Source organism: Cygnus atratus, chromosome 1 (assembly GCF_013377495.2).
Source record: "Cygnus atratus isolate AKBS03 ecotype Queensland, Australia chromosome 1, CAtr_DNAZoo_HiC_assembly, whole genome shotgun sequence".
Taxonomy (NCBI): domain Eukaryota; kingdom Metazoa; phylum Chordata; class Aves; order Anseriformes; family Anatidae; genus Cygnus; species Cygnus atratus.
In genome coordinates this window covers 44,806,067-44,820,090 of record NC_066362.1, presented here as the reverse complement: position 1 = coordinate 44,820,090, position 14,024 = coordinate 44,806,067, and positions in this window count along the sequence as shown.

Below are 14,024 nucleotides of genomic sequence, written 5' to 3'. Positions count from 1 at the left end.
GAAACCTCAGTCCTTTCTCAGCCATCAGGCAAAGAACTGGGAATAGAAAAGAGTTGCAGATGAGGCAAACACAGCTCCCCACCACAGAGGGAGAGGTCAGGAGCTGGAGGGGATGCAAAATAATGGACAGCCACCATAGTGAAGGCCACAACTGGATGTAACTGCTTTAGTACTCTACCCTTCCTTCTCCTCCACTTACCTAAAGCAAGCCCAACGCTCTAACAGTCATTTGGGGAACCAGCATTGCTGCCCATTTCCAAGGGAGAATAGATGATCAAAGCAATATTCAAGGTTGTTCCTTGCGTTGGCAAAGCTGAGGAACAGCGTGTTATTTGTGCACAGTGAGCTCTTCCTTAAGGGATAAGGAGGTGGGCAACATGGGATCTCAGAAGCTCTGTGGTCAACGCAATAGCCAAAAACTGTTTCCTAAATGAGGCAGTTTAGATGAGAGCAGGGAAAGAGAGAGGGGAGGAGAGAGCGGCAAACCACCTCTGTCTGTTCAGTTTTTCCCTTGTCACAACTGAGTGCTCCCCGACTTCTGGTTTGCATGTGGCCTGGGAGAACCTTTGGCATCACAGCTAGATAATAAAACTGAGGCTGTCATGGGAGAGGTGAGTTTGGGGCATTACGTGTTGCATATTTATTTCTTTAGGCTGGTGGAAGTGGAGGCACCTGCCCTCAGCCCTTAAACTGTTTTAAACTCAGGTGCCCTCTGAGGTGCGCTGGAGTTTCCCGCGCTATGTATGAGGCTTGCCAGGCCCACGCATGGCCTGTGTGGTGCCAGGCAGGAAGAGTTGAGTGCAGTTGTCTTTGATTCAAAGGCTAAGTGAGGCTGTTACCGCAGGGCCCGGCCCCTCCAAAGCACTGGGGAGATGCAGGGTCTCATCCCAGGCCCCATCTGATGTTACAGGTTTGGGGATTAGAGATGGGTCACCTCACAGTGGCCCAGAGTCCAGGCAGAGCAAACTCCTGCCTGCCTTCCTACATCCCTGTGCCAGTGATGCGAGACATTTCTGAGCTCCTGCTTTTGAACCAGGCCTAGTCACAGAACGTGCAGGTCTGTGTCTTCTAGCAAGAACTCCGCTTTCTCTCTTTCAAAGGTAAAATTGCTCCTTTTTATGGCTATAGTTTGTTCCTCCCTAGGAAGGGGTTTTACTGCTTTCTCTGCAGCCAGGTACAGTGGGAAGGCCTTCTGCAGAGACATCTGTGAGGAGCCTTGGCGTTGTAGATGTTTCTAGTGTCACGCACCTCTGTGGTCCAAACCAAACAGTGTGTGGGTGCTGGCCTGCTGCATGGGTGTCTGAGGTTCCTCTCTTGGCCCTGTATAGACACGACAACTGCAGGACTTGGGCACAGCAACGTGATTCTTCCTCACTGTAAGAGGGAAACAAAACAGGACGTGAAAGAAGCCCTGGTTCTGCAAACAAACCTGGGAGCAAAAGCAATGTCCCCGGTGGCTCTGTTCACTGTGTACACAGATAAATATAGGGACAGCTTTTTGGGATCTTCACTGAGGGGTGGTGTAGGGGGGTGTTAATTCCCTCTGCAACATAACCAACAACCTTGGGAGCCACAAGGCAACCACAGGAAAAGCCACCTCCTCCTCTAGCTGCCCCAGGACTTGTACAGTGGTGGCAATGGAGCCAAGGGGTCTGCTTTAATCCCTGTGCTCTAAGGCTTCTGCAATGCAGCCTTAGCACTGGTTTTAATCACTGTGACGGTAAGTCCAAGGCAGAAAACAGAGGCTGAATCTTGTGGAGGGACAATCTCTGTTGTTTCTTTTTGGGTTTTGTCACCAGCTGTGTTATCTCTGACCTGAGTCTGGACCAGATGTTTTGAGCTGGCTGGGGAGGCTGGGCTGGTTTTCAAGGGATGGAAGAGCTTAATGCAAACTGACAGCAGGACACTGTGGTGTGAGAGCCCCTGCTCTGTAGCAGCATCTGAACCCAAAGGACTTGTAAAATAGCTAAGCTGGCAGCTAAGCCTGCCCAACAGCAAAGCTAGGCTGAGGCAGCATGTGAGAGCTGCTGTCTTTACAGCAGGGAACAGGGAATTGGGTTGTACTGTGGAAGATGCAATTCACATTCATCATTGGTGAGAAAGGATTCGAACACCTCCAGAAGCAGAATATTACAAAGGCCTGGAGGTTCAGCAAGAGGACTAACTTTTTTTTTTTTTTTTCCCTGAACTATTTTGTGTGACATAAAATAAGTGAATGCTCCTTCGAAGTGAGGGCAGGGTCCCATGAGTGCTCCCCACATACCCTCCCCTGGAGAAGCAAGCTGCCAGATCCTTGTAGCACTGTTCAGCTGTCTCGGGCGCTTTTCTTTCGTGCTTGCAAGTGCCCTGAGGATGCAGATGTTTGTGTTACAGCCCTCTGTAGTGTCCCCTGTCTGCTACAGGGTGAACCTAGAATTTCAGTCCAAACACCTCTGCACCTAAACTGTGGAAGTTGGACCAATAAAGCCAGGCAGTGATATTAGAAGCAAACCCTGTCTTACAGGTGGACAAACCGCAGGGCTTAGTCACTCTGCACCTCTGCACAAGACGGCTTCCCCTCAGCACCACTAACTGCAGCCCATGGGCTGGCAAAGAGGTGAGGGCAGTTGACACAGGAGGGAAAAATATCATCTGAAGGATGCAGCTGAGGAAGTGGTTTGCAGAAGCGTGAAAGAGCAGGGCAGAGAAGAGCCAGAGACTGGTTTTGGAGGAGGAGAGGACTTGTCCAGAGGGTGATGCCATCGGGGGCAGGCAAGGGTCAGTGAGGGAAGGTGCTGGGTGGGTACCTCAGGGAGCTGATAATGATGGGGAGGAGAATATAGCAGTATTTTTTCTGGGACTGTGAATCAAGTTATTCTTTGACCCACTTTGGCTTAGTCACTAAGAAAACTTCAGAGGAATATTCTCAGTGGAAAAACCTGCAAAGCCTCAGATGCATATTGAAGAAGAAAGTGCTTGTTCTCCCCTTTGAATTTCTCCCTTCACTGCTAATGTACCTAAAAATCCAGGCAGGTAGGTTATTCACCTGAGCTGCAAAGCAGCACATTTCTCCAGGTAAGAGGAAAGACCCATAAATAACTGCCTCCCTTTTTACACCAAGCCTCTGGGTATGGCGGCTGTGCACTTGCCTTTTCTATCATGGCTGTAACCAGTGCTGTGTCCTCCTCCCCACACGCTCACCCAGGTTTCTCCCTGTCCCTCTGTTACGAGTACTGTGTGCCTTCACTTCTCCCACCTCCCACTCCTCCCTCTCCAGAGTCCACATTTTGTCATCTTGTTAGGGGCTTTGTGCAATTCAGTGCCCTCCGTGTCATGTGGTTTGTATAACGTCTGCACCACCAGCATTAATTCTTGCCGTTTATCTAGCAGCTGAGTCATTGGTTGTATTGCTCTTTGTACATTCTTGAGGTACAGGATACAGACAGCATGTCACTACTTCCACAGGTACCAGAAGACATAGTCAGCATTGGTACAGTTCACTTCTGGTTCCTTGGTCTGTGGGGAGAAATATGTCCCTCGGTTTGCTTATAAGAATTTAGGGGAGTAGGATGGGGTCTTGCAATTTTCCTTTTATTTATCTGTCTATTTATTTTTGTATTTATATTAATGACTGTTATCAACAGAATAAACACCCCAAGAAGAACTCTTCATCTGTTTTCTTATCAATGAGTAATACAGAACTGTATGCCCAAAAGATTACTTTTAAAAATAATAGACACAATATTCTCAGTATCTTAAAGCACTGTTGTGCTTTAAGGATTCCTGGGCATTTCGGAATTCAGTGTGGGTGTTGATCCTAGGCTATTTCATGACTTCCCATTGTAATCAAGATTTTATTTTCCTTGGCCAATTATTTTTGTTATTTGGCTAAGAAACAGAAGAGACAGTAATTTACCCCAGATTGTAGAGGAAACCTGTGGGCAGGGCTGGAGAGAGAACCCAGATCTCCTGGATCCAGAATCTTCTTTTATTAAGAATATTTTATTGAAGATATTAACGTATGTCTTATTTAAGACATCCTGATATCAATATATTCAGATATTTCTAAAAATATCTTCACATATTAAGAAGATTTAAAAAGATCTATGGCAGGTCAGAGGAACACGTGAATGAGGCACTGCTTGGTATGTTTTAGTTTTGGCAAGACCTTCAACAAGACAGCAGCACTGCAGAAATGAAGGGACTGTTGCAGTGAGAGGTAAATAGATTCAGGGTATTTCTGGTGCTGTACCTGAGATAGTGATGCTTGTATCAAAGGATCAGCCATCTTTAGTTGCCTTACCATTTCTGCTTCATCTGTGAATCCTGGGACTGGTATTTCAGCGGTCCCTCTTGGCAGAACTGGTTCTGTGATCTAGGACAAAAACACCTTCCTTCTTTTAATAGTAAAGACAACAGTACTCAGGATGTTTGTAACTTGAAAAGCTCCTTTATCAGCATTTAACATGATAGGGAGGGATTATTTCTGTGGTTGTTTGTATAGAAATGAGATGGTTTATGTGTCTACTTGTCCTGTCCCCCTTCCAAATGACCAGCTGCCCCTGACAGCATGACAGTGGTCTCTAAAGTATTACTGGTACTACGGGTTTTGTGGCACAAAGTATTAAGCAGCGAAGGAAAGTCCAAAAAGTTGTATCATCAGCTTTGTTATGCCAGGGGTGTGGTGGTTCTGACCATTACATGCCTTCACATCCTTGCTGGGGCACTCAAGACAGCCCCTGCCTTAGATGAACTGCTCTGGAGCTGCTTCCTGCTTCTTGCCCAGTGCGTTGTGAGGTACTGAAGTTCTCCAACCCACCTCTGTACCCCATTCTTGAAAATCCAGGCAGGAATGTTTACTTTCATTTGGGCTGGGGCTAGCCTGAATGTCTGTCCTTGTGCTGGGAACCCATCACGCACACAAACCCAAAGCCCCTGAAGTGGCTAGCTTCTATTTCTAGCCGTGATGATCTGCCAAAGGCTTGGCGCTGGTTTGTTTATGTTTAATGTATTAAATCTGTCTCTGTGAATTTCTCTGTGACAGGCAGGCATGTCATGTTTGGGTGGTGTGTGTTTGAGCGGGCTCTGTTTCCAGACGAGCATTCCCCGCCTCCAGTTCCACCCCCCAGTCCCACCACCCACTTTGCACATTTCCTTGTGGTTGGGAAAAGCAGCAAACTTCCACCAACAGCAAAGAGGACGGGGCTGGGAGGAACAGCAACGTCATCTGCCCCAAATGCTCATAAGAGCAGAGCGGAGATGACAGAGTCCTGAGATGGGCCCCAGGGAACCTGGACTTCAGTTTGCTGCCTCATTCCTTATTTATGCAGCTGCTGTTGGCCTGGGGAAGGGGCTGGGGCTGCTGCCTTGGTGTGTCCCACCTCTAGGTGGTGTGCAACCTCTAGGACTGATATATGCTACAAGTCGTGTGTGTGGTTCTACGTGATTTTTGTGCCTGTATCAAATCTTAAAATGCAATCCTTTATCATGTATGATGAGAAAAATGGGTGAATACTGTCCCACACTCCAAGACACAGCCCTGTCTCCTTCCCCAGGCTGTCTGACCCTTCCACCATAGACACGGCACTGCCACCTCCCACCTGCTCCAGGCCCTTTTGGGCCTCAGGGAAAAGCTTTGTTGGTCCTTCCCAACAAAATCAAAGCCTGCTGATACCTAATGGAATTCACACTCATACATATAAGCTGCCTTAGTCTGGTCATCCCAACCTGGTGGCCTCTCCCGAGCCATTTCTCTCCTCTGTGACTGCTGGGCACTGGTCTTGGTGGTGGGGCTTCACATTGCTGCAGGAGCAGCTGGAGGACACTGCTGCAGAAAAAAATGCTGCCTGGAGCCTGGAGGCCTTTCAGGGAGCTCAGGACTCTGCATGCTCCAGGGAGAAAGAACAGCACCCACCAAGGATGGCAAGATGGGCACGAAAGGTTCAGCAGCAAGCCAGCAGGAGCCTTTTTCTCAGGAGCAGCTTAAGGTCAGCTTTGTGTCTCAGTGCTGAATGTTGCACAGAGGACACAGGAACATGACCAAAGCAATCCTGGGAGCTTGTTTTCAGGTAGGAGAGAAGGAGCTAAAGCCAGGCTCTCAGCTCTTACTCCAACCTTGCAGGTCTCGCTCTTCATTGGCTCCTTGTAACACTCCCGTTGATGTTCTGTGCTTCCTTTCTGGAAGCACAAACCCACTGTGGTAAATTATTTTCTCATGGTCTTACTATCTGATAATCTCCCCAGCTAGGAACAGGGCTGAGGTATAATAACAGCAGGCTTTTGTGCAGCAGCCCAGTGTCTGCAATAGTTGCTGGAGGACAGCAAAAGATTGTCATTGATAGTGCAGAGAAGGGCAGAGAGATCAGATAAGAGAGAAGAGCTTCAAGGGCTGAAGAAGATTGTGAACTTGATGTCTGAGCCTTTGGGATGCCTGTGTATCATCTGTTATCACCAAGCCCAGGCTCGGGGAGGCCAGGCAATGATAAGGGGTTCCTTGGCTGAGGAAGGTGCTCCTGACAGACAGGCATTTTCTCCTGTGGAGGAGCAAGGACAGGCACGTAACCACATGTCTCTCCCTTCTGGGGCTTGTACAGGACCTGGCACAAACAGGCCCTTAGTGCTAATAAGGTACTTGGGGGATTTTCTGGAAGAGACTGTTCTGACTGCAGTCCTTACTGCAGTTAGCTGTTCATCTCAGATGAATGCTCAGGTCTCGAAACAGACAAGGGTATTTCTAGTGAGTATTTTTTATTTATTAGGTGATCCAGCAGGTTTACTAGTGAATTGACCATTGAGCAAGACAGGTGCCTATCTCAAAGAACTGAAGTGACAGGCAAACATTTAGCCAAGTAATATGGAAGAAAGTTCATTCTACAAGTGTGTGCAGATGTTTGGTAAATAACATCTGCAGAGCAAAGACTCTCAGGCAATGTCTGCTTTAGGAAAATGTATGGTATTAGATAATGTCCTCATTAATCTTAGGCTTAGCCAGCCAGCAGGGTTGTCAATGCTTATGTACTGAAGAGGTTACTCATGCAGTGTATCTTGCTGATGAACATACAGCACCATTTTCCAGTGCAGGTGTGGCTGTATGTAGAAAACCGTATAAATAGAAATCCCGATTAATGCAACTCATTGGGAGCCAGGAAGTATTGCCTATAGATCCCACTAGTAGAACAAAGGGGGGAAAAAAAAACTTAGTTACAAGACCAGGAAGGACAAAAGTGTTTTTGCTGGTAGAAGTCTTTAATGAAAAGTCCTGCTATGGAAAAACTTCTATGCAACCTCTGGGACTGATATATGATAGAAATCATTTGTGTGATTTTATGTAATTTTCGAGCATGTACTGAGTCTTAAAAGGCCATCCTTTATCATGTACAGAGAGAAAAATGGGTGAACAGTGTCAGCACATCAGACCCCAACCAACGTTGACCAAGCCAAACGAGGAAGGAGGTTGAATCCAAGAATGTCACCTCAGGCCTCATGCCTGCAGCACTGGTGCTCTTCTTGTGTATCTGACCTGAATTTTCTCTTGGTATCTGTCTAAGAGGACCACAAGCCAAAGTGGGAAGAGCTCCGAGGGAAGCTTCTTACCACACAGAGCACTGCTAAAGCTGCAGAATGATGTGAGATGGTTTTGGATGAAGACTTTTATCTACTGAAGATATAAAAAAGTCAGCATGGTACCTTTTAATACCTCATTTTGCATTAAATAAAAGTCAGCTTTTAACACCTCATTTTGTATTAAATAAAGTTGCAGTAGTGGAGTAGCAGAAATCAATGTGAGACACTATAGAGAGGAAATGTTGTTTTATTTTAAGCCACACTGATTTCACTTACCCAGACTAGCGCTCTCATAACTACATATTCACAAACACCAAGATGCATTTATTCATACAATTTGGTTTATTTGCAATGACACAGAAGATGCAGGACAAGGGCTTTGGAGTCTTCATTATGTCTCCCACATTTGTCTTAGTTTGGCCACCATATGCTCATTTTAGATGCATCTCCTGCATCCTTGAAGAGCTGGCTGTAGTTGTCATCTTTTGTCTCTTTATCTTTTCCCACCTCTGAGTACCATAAGGTCTCACTGGTTTTTGCCTCCTTATCTAGGTATCTTATGGCTCTGTCATGTCCTTTTTCTTAACACCATCTCTCCCTTGTTTTAGTACATATCTTGTTTTAGACTTTTTTTTTTTTTTTTTTTTTTTTTTTCCCAATCTTGGTATCTAGAGGTTCTGTATGTCAAATGCTGGGAACTTCATGATCTGATATTCTAGGTGCCATCAATATGTGCTGTTCTTGTAGACCTTCTGCCTTTCTTCCTAGCACTTCCACACCCAGAGCTTTCCTTCCATTTATGCCAATCTTATTGTTTTTATTACAATTTAAAGGAAATTATGATCACTAGTGATAAAGACATTATCCCTGGTAAAGTAGTGAATTCTGGATCCAGTGCCATTGGAGGAAAAAGAAAAAAGATACTGAAAAGCAATAAAAATTGATCTGTCATTCCTTCTTTTAAAATTCTTTCCTACTTTATGAGAAGATGTTTCTTGGTCACTTGGCCTGTTCAGCCTGGAGAAGAGGAGGCTGAGGGGGGACCTCATCGCAGTCTACAACTTCCTTGCGAGGGGGAGTGGAGAGGCAGGTGACCTATTCTCCATTATCACCAGTGATAGGACCTGCAGGAAAGGTGTTAAGCTGAGGCAGGGGAAGTTTAGGCTGGACATCAGGAAGAGGTTCTTCACCGAGAGGGTGGTCGCACACTGGAACAGGCTCCCCAGGGAAGTAGTCACTGCCCCAAGCCTGTCTGAATTTAAGAAGCGATTGAACTGTGCACTTAGTCACATGGTCTAAACTTTTGGGCAGACCTGTGCGGTGCCAGGAGTTGGACTTGATGAATGATCCTTATGGGTCCCTTCCAACTCGGGATATTCTATGATTCTATGATTCTGTGATTACTGATAAAAATAAACAGTTGTCAAATTGCATACAAATCATAAACATGTCCCCAAAACAGTGTGTGAAATTCATTACTATGGAAGGTCATCAAGTCAAATGACTTGGCTACCGTGTGATGTTAGGAACATTAATATCATTTGTAGTTATGCACTGGAAGATAAGAATAACTGGATTTAATGCTTCAAGGAATAAGGAAGCCTTTCTTTTCACCACAAACAGTATTTCACAATTAGCTGGGTATCATGCATTTCCCCCCATTCTTCTCATCTTCCTTTGAAGCCTATCAGATATTGACAACAAACAGAGGTGAAGATCAGGGCTTGGTGTGCTACAGAAAATGTTATTTGCTTACTAAAGACAAAATCTATGGTACTATAGATATTGAACCTGAGACAGAACAAAGAAACATATGTAGCATGACAATGGTGCTTATAAATATTTTAGTGGCTTCCTGTGTTCAAGAGAGCACAGAAATGTTTCAGTTTCATCTTGGTCTCACAAGGACTTGCAGATTTTGGATCTAAGATGCTGTCTAAGTTCAATGATTTAAAAAGAGACAATATTGTTCTTTATTATTTACCAGATGGATGAGCAGGGTGAAACCACAGCTGCTTTCTTATCGCACTGCATGTCTGGGCAGGAAATAAGGCTGCTAAATCTCCTATGATCCCCAGGAATGAATCATGTCAGGGCATTTTTGTGCTCATTTGGTGAAGCAAAAGGGTTGGAGGTGGAAAAGGAGGAGAGATTGCTGCAACCCAGAAGCACGCTCTGTTTTTACAGTCAGAGTTCAAACTTTTTGTTTGCTCAGTTTTTCACAGGATACTGGAAGTACAAGCAATTTTACTTACTTGTATGGATTATTTAATCCCTGCACAGGATCCTCTGCCAAATTTCTCAACATCCAAATAATATTAACAATATCCTTCCTTCCCAGGCAGTAAAAGAAATAGGCTGATTAGTGCATGTGGACATGTGTGGGTGGGTAGGTGGGTGGGGGTAGTGTGGGGTGAAGCCAAAGGAAGCAACAGAATTATATCTTAGTCCTGAATGCTTTATGCTTTGGTTGCTTTATCCAGTGAATTAAATAACCTTGGTCTGGCTTCTGTGAGATTCTGGTCTTCTCTGCTCATGAACTTCCTGTTACCAGAAATCTTTTCTCATTGTTTCAGAACACAGCTGTTCTGGGAAGCCCTGGCCAAACACAGAGAGTCAGTCTTAGAGGTAACTAAATGATATCCCATGGAGAGTGCTGAGTATTGGAGTCAAAGGCTTGAGCCAGGCTCAGTTTTTGCAGCAAGCAGAAATGGAGAGTAATGACTTGAGCTGTGCTGCTGACCCCAAATGCTCCTGTATTTATACTGGGCTTCGTTTTGAAGTCTGATGGATTACAAGGAGTAACTTCGAGGATCACAACTCCATAGACCATGGCTATGAAGTTGTATCTGGACACTATTCTTTGAATTACAATAGAGTAAAGATTTTCCACCAACAAGAGAATACAGCAGCTAGAAAAACAAGCAAACAAACAAACAAAGAAACCTATCTACCAACCAACCAACTAGCCAAACAAACCCCACAGCTCACAAATTGGAAACCTCTCTTTACGGTAGTGGCTGATGTGGATACAGGCACAAATTCTGTAGGACACTGCAGGTGAAAGAATATCATCTCACCCTCTGGATTTGCTCAGAGGGGAAGGAACTGGGCCTTTTCATGGTACTTAATTTCAGTCCTGCTCCTTTGGCACTGGAATACTGAGCAACCAGTCATCCCAGACTTAAGTGACATCCATCAGGTTGAATGTGCAGGTGTGCTCCATGTATGTGGGCAGGAGAAGGTCACTGAAAGGCATTATGTATGATTTAAAGGAGAGTTTCTAAAATGCACCCTGGCCCAAAACTTTGGAGGAAGCATCAAAGAAAATAGCTATGAGCTGTCATGGGAACTTTCCTCTTCCATAGGAGACAGACGCTACCTGTAAGCTTCAAATGGTAGTCTCTAAAGTGGTCCTAAGACTATATATGACATATATTTGCTTCATTAGAAGAAATTTTAATCAGAACTAATAGGTTTTTTCCCACTAGAAACTTTTCTTTTTGCACAAAGCTGTAATGCTGATGACAAGATTCTTCACAAGGGAAAGGTAGAAACAGATTTCAAATATATGTGCTTAAATATTTTTGGAAAAAAAAAACTAAAACACACTTCTTATGAAATTACTCCTTTCTCCCCACCCCTCCGCTGAAATGGAAATAAATCACTTCAGTTACTTCGAAAAAAAAATGTTTGATTGCTGTGAAACTAGGTTTCTCTTGCTTATGTGTATCCTATTTCTTTTAATCTTTGGTGCTTTTTAAATCTAGTTTTGAAATGTTTAAATGTATGTTTTTCCCAGGTTGAAAAAATGACTTTTGAACTAGTTTTAGGGTTAATATCGGGTAGCTGAGTGAGTTTGCTGCCAGAGCTAGCACACGTCCAGATATGTATATCAAGTTCTCTAAATGTCTGAAATGTGTTCCGTTTATTTTTATTTCATAGTCTTTTGACTAGCTCCTGTGTTTAAAAAACATCTCCCTTTCTAAAGCTTAGTGTCAGTATGCTAGTTTTCAGCACGATTTATTTTGTGAGGTTGTTGACTTTAATTATATCGTGAATACTCGGACACTGTTACTTAGTGGCTCATTTATACTCGCTTCTTGGATCTGTTCCTAGGTATTACTTAGGACTAAATGAAAAAGTAAAAATAAAGTCTTGTTTTCTCATGTGCTGTAGAACTAGCTGTTCCAAAAAGCACTTGTTTATCATGTTGAGAAATCGCTAAGCCATAGCCCATATGGTGGTTGACTAACTTAAATCCTGAAACATCAGAGCAAGCTTGGGAAGGGCTCTCCAGGTCAGTGAGTTCAGTCACTTGATACTCTGGGCAACCTGGATTTAGAAATCTCTGCCATGGAGCTGATGGGGTTTATTCCCTTGCTGTGGTCGGTGCTCAGTGAGTGATTCTGCCAAAGCCATCCTAGAGGTATAAAAGCTGGACACGCAGTGTGCTGGGCACTTGTGGAGGGTGATTCGCAGTCATCCCCAAAACGACAGATCTTTTTGCCATCACCTGCGGGAGTCACTGAGCCTCTCCTTGTTGACCACAAGGCTTTTATAGCTTTTATATAGGAAAATAGACTGGCAATTAGGTTTTATTTCCAGTACACCCCTAGGGGTTGTTTCAGAACTCACAGCTATCATGGTTAGGAAACGTCCCATTTCAAGCCTCTGTGTCTTCAGGGACATAAACAATACCCATGTGTTTTTGTTCAAGTACTGTCCCTTGGCTTTAATAATTCTACCTCCCTAGTGCTTATCACAACACATTCATAGAGAGCAAATTATATCCCTTCATTAAGCTCAATGAGCAGTTTTTGTTTGTTTGTTTGTTTTTCGCTTAACAGCCTCATTTACACCATTCTCATTTATTTCCACGGGAGTTCTTCCCTGAACACAAGTGACCTGGGCCATACAGAGGACTCCTGCTGAGGTCTCATTGGTATCCTAATCAAGTGGCACTAACAGTTGCCCATCTCTGCTGGTAGATTCTCAGTAGACATTTCAGAATCACCATTCTGTAATCACCTTCTGACTGTTGGTTCATAGTTTTTTTTTTCCTGATTTTTTTCCAGTTTATGAGCTCTTAGTTAGCAGCAGGATTTTCTTTCTGCTAATCCCCTTGGAAGATCTTGCATTTGCACTATTGCATGTTACCCTGTTTCTGTTACTCCAGCTTTCAAGGCCATCTTTTTCCTCCTATAGGACCTCTCAGGAATCCCTTCCACTGATGTTGCTTTATTGCTTTGTGTTATCAAAAATCTTCCTTGAGGAAGTATTCCTTTTCTGAGCCAATCATTAACGGAAGTATTCAATTAAGCTAATCCCAAGAAGAATTCAAATGGTAATTTCTCAACATTTCTCTTTTCCACTGCTCAAACTTCTGTCTCATTTGTCTGCTTCCTTGCCATCTCTCACTTTTGACTTCAGCATTCATTTCCTCCAACTTAACTAAAAATTTGCCAGATGGCACTTTGGCCAAAGCCTTCCTGATACCAAGATAGATGGAACAAACAGATCTTCTGTGTCCTGATTTCTCTCAGGGTTCTGCACAACACGGGGCCAAATATTCAGCTGTCCCTGGAAGGTGGTGGAAGAGGGGGCAAGAAATGTTCTGCTCTTTACACTACTTTTCAAAGGTGGCTCATGACAATGCCCCTACACCCTGAAGACTTCTGGGGAACATTTTACTCCCGCTCCCCTGTTCTCGGAGGAATGAAATAAGTAAACAGATCGCTGCCATGTCAGAGATCAGGGCAGAGCTTTCGTCCCTGGAAGTGCATGTGCACTGAACTCAATATGTAATAACCAGACCCAACACGGGTTACAAGGACTACGTATTGACCATCCCTAAAACTCTGCAAACTGTCTCTGGAAATAATGGTGTGACTCCAATCCAGACATTTCCATGTCAGGTTGTTTTTCTCAGGCTCTGAGAGCCAAGAGCTGCTTGTGCAAGGACACGTGATGTGGTACCTTCGAGCCACCGGTAGGTCTGGACTTTCCCCAGTTGAAATCATCAAGTGCTGTAGGAGCTAAAGATCCCATCCTTGGACAAGAGCCTTTGGGAACCAGGCAAAAGTACATAGATCAAGGATGCATGTGCTAACTGTGAGGTGACAAAGTGTCCTACAAAAGTGCAGCAAACCCACCTCTGTCCCAGACAGTCGGTGGTAACTCCACAGTTATGCTGCCATTTTCATTTTGCAACCAAGGCGCTAAGTCAGGTCACACTTGATCTTTTCCTGAGCCAAACCAGCCACAGCCACCAGCTGTTTGGTTAGTGAATAGATGCGATGGGTTTTCTTTCTGAACCTCATGATTGCTGATTCTGCAGCTGCTCATCTCCTCCATCTCAGGTCTCCTGAGCTTAGTCCCTCAGGTTGTGCCTACCCTTACTTTGGGACCAGACCTGCCAGCACCCCCACTCGGCATACCAGGGGTTGATCTTGGCTGAGCAAGGGACCAGTGCCCCGGTG